This window comes from Lissotriton helveticus, assembly GCF_964261635.1.
Source record: "Lissotriton helveticus chromosome 1_1 unlocalized genomic scaffold, aLisHel1.1 SUPER_1_unloc_18, whole genome shotgun sequence".
Lineage (NCBI taxonomy): Eukaryota > Metazoa > Chordata > Amphibia > Caudata > Salamandridae > Lissotriton > Lissotriton helveticus.
In genome coordinates this window covers 1420106-1423691 of record NW_027611657.1, presented here as the reverse complement: position 1 = coordinate 1423691, position 3586 = coordinate 1420106, and positions in this window count along the sequence as shown.

The following is a 3586-nucleotide window of genomic DNA, read 5'->3' as shown; positions in this document are numbered from 1 at the left end:
CTTTCCTCACTCTGACTTTCATCTTTGTGAGAGGAAGACCTTATTTCATACTTGAGCAATGGCTTCAGTAGTTGCTTCAGCTGGTGCACCCCCACCACCACCTCCACCTCCTCATGGGAAGAGAGGACCACCTCCCCAGGTCATCACCAACACAGAGGAGGAAGAGGAAGAACTAGAGGAAGAGGAGACAGAAGGACCACAGTTCTTGGAAGAGGTGCCCCGGGTTTCCCATAGGAAAGCCAGTTTCATTTGGCAATTTTTTTCACTCCCTCCAGGGCAGAAAAAAGTATATGCGAGGTATGTCACCTGCCTCATTTGCAAAGACAAGTTATCAAGAGGGACTGATAAAAAGTATAGCTATGGGAACTATACCATGCATCGGCACATGAGCAGGTGGCATCCATTGAATTACAGCCGGGCAGAGATACGTGACCTGCAGGAGAACCCAACAACAACTCCTGTGGCCAGGTCAACTTCTCAAATATCGTTGTCAGGAGCAGAGGCACGGGAAACCGTGCCAAACATTCAAGAGAACTTTGTACACATCAAGTTCACCTGTTTGCATTGCGGTGCATTGCTTTCCTGTGGTAACATGAGCATAACGTTAATCAACATAGCTTATGAACATCATAATTGCCCTAACCGCCCCAGACAGTAATTTTTTTTTTGCTCCTGTTGAGCCTTTTTCAATGCCTGTTTTTTGTTGTTTCCCCCCCAAAAAAACCAAAAAAAATATAAAATTGTTCAAAAAATACAAAAAAAACAAAAAATGTTCAGAAAAAAAAATATATATATATAAAACAACAAAAACATTTAAAAAAAGTTCTTTTCAGAACTACCTTCCCTTTCAAAAAAAATTGCTAGAATGTTTAGCACTCTGGCAAGCTCTATTTCTTTTGGTTCGCTTCCCCGTTCGCTTTCCGGTTCGCGAACCGGGAGCGAACCAAAAAAATTAAAAAAGAAGAGTAAGTATAAGGAAAGTAAACAGAGAGTGATGTTAAAAGAAAGACAGCTATAGGGAGTAAACCAGAGATACTGTTTAATAGATCTATTTACCGAAGAAAAGACGGAAGAGGGTATAATTGTGAAAAACAAAATAGATAAGGAAGTGAAAGAAAAAAAGAGAGTAGAACAATAACAAAGAAGAGTTTCTTGGAGAATGTTAGTGAATGTTCAAAATAAGATTAAAACATGGGGAATAACAGAGAGAAAAAATAGAAAACAGAAAACAAAAAATAACAGAAAAAGATTAATTGAAACAGCAAAGAAATGTAAATAACATAGAGCCATATCATCAACATAGGCAATAAAAGTTTTGCAGCTTTTATTGGCAGAAATATGTCACCAAAGCCGCTTTTGCGGCAGAAAACTGCCGCTAAAACCACTTTTGCACCAGTTTTCTGCCAATAAAAACAGCAATAATTTTATTGGCTGTGTTCATAATATGCCCCTTAGTGTGCTTCAACTACACAGAGAAAGCATTATGAACAAGTAGTGAAAGAGTGATCAGTCAAAGACACTAAGAGTAATAGAGACGGAGTGAGTGAACAAGAGTGAGGAACTATGAGAAGAGAGGGACTGAGAAAAACAGTGGAAGGAGTTGAGTAAGAAGGTAATAGAGAAAGGAATGAGGAAAGTAGCAAAGGCAGGAAATTGAGGGTTAAAGAAATGAAGCTGTCGAACTACTAGTAGGTGAATGTGATAGAAATGTAACGAAAAGACTACAAAACATTTACCTTATAATTGTCGTTAAATTACTCACTTTTTGTTTTTATACTTTCAATCTGTGAAAGAGAGAACAAACATTTGAAAAATATTAAAACATGTATTTAAAAATTAGAAAAGACAAGGGAAAAGATTTAAAGGACAAACAGTTTTTCAACAACTTTGACACTGACAGAAGCTTCTGCTTCTCCAGGCCCCCTACACAGTCCTAAAGATATACATTTTAAACTAACAGTATCTTGATGCAGATGAAGTGAGGCCTATCTTAAAACATGGTGCATCTTTTGCACTGCTGTTGTCTCACAAAAGTGTTGCAAGACACTAACATTTTAAATGATTGCTTCAGGATGCCAATAAGATGTGTCCTATCCAGAGGTTTGTTTGAGGTGAGACCTACTCAGGGTTCCAAATGAAATTTCGAGTTGTTGAAGAGAACAGAGGACATAATACATGTGAAGGCCTACCAATGAAGTAAGTCATGTCCACTTCACTCTTGAACAAAGGCCAGACCTCTTCTGTGTCCGTGGACAGACCTAAACTTCATCTGCACAATGTCATTCATAAACTTAGGAAACACAGGTGATGTAATTGAAAAATGTGGAGTTTCTTTTCCTCATTTCACAATCACATCACCTGTGTTGCCTTTGCTTAGGTATCTCATAGTGCAGATGTAGTCCAGCATATTAAACAGTACCTAGAAGTGCAGCACTGCATGCAACAACTTTGACACTTATAAAAGCTTTTGCTTCTGCATGCCCCCTACACAATGCTAATTATATACATTTTAAACTGATGGTATCTTGCTGGAGATGAACTGAAACCTATCTTGCAACATGTTGTATCTTTTACACAAAAGTGACCCACAATGGAGCAAAAGCGGCGCACGGCCACCATAAATCTGACCCTAACATTTTAAATGATTGTTTCAAGATGCCAATAAGGTGTAACCTATCCACAGATTTGTTTCAGGTAAGTCCTACTCAGGGTTGCAGATGGAATTTAGGTTTGTTGAAGAATACAGAGAAGATAATACATGTGGAGGCCTACCAACGAAGTGAGTAATGTCCACTGCACTCTTGAACAAATGTCAGACCTCCTCTGTCTCCAGGAACAGGCCTAAACCTCATCTACACAATGTGGTGTGTAATGTTAGGAAACACAGGTAATATAATTGAAAAACATGCAATTTGTTTTGCTCATTCCACAATCATATGACCTGTGTTTCCTTTGCTTAGGTATCTCATTGTGGAAATGTAGTCTATCATATGAAAGACTACGTAGAATATGAGCACTGTATGCAAGAACTTTGACACTTACAGAAGCCTCTCCTTCTCCATGCCTCCTACACAGTTCTAAATGTACATCATAAATGCAAACAGTACAGAATTAATTATACATGTTAAATGGTTTATTTTTGCTGTTCTCAGAATGTATCAAATTTCACTAAAAACAGTGACTTGAAGGTATTCATCATATAACAGCGGGGAAAAAAAACCACAATCAAAATGATTGTGTTTAAAAAACCCATACAACATAACAAATCAGAATTCAGAACTCCTTAAAGTTAACTTACTTTCCATGACGTCGAAGGATGTCCTATGAACAGCTTACACTCTGTTGTGCTGTTATTACTTTCAGCCCGCCACTTTCTGAAAGAAAACCTCCATCGTTTTGAAAAACATGTTACATACAATAAATGACTTCTTGCTCTCTACCACAAGTTTCCACAAGGCCAAATCTTGTCAGAGCCATTTATAACTCTTGGATTTCTTGTAAGCCAATCCCGTCATTTGGCATTTCCGCAACTTTCAGAATTAAAATGTTGAAGATCATTTTCACAATCCTGGACTAGTAATATCTT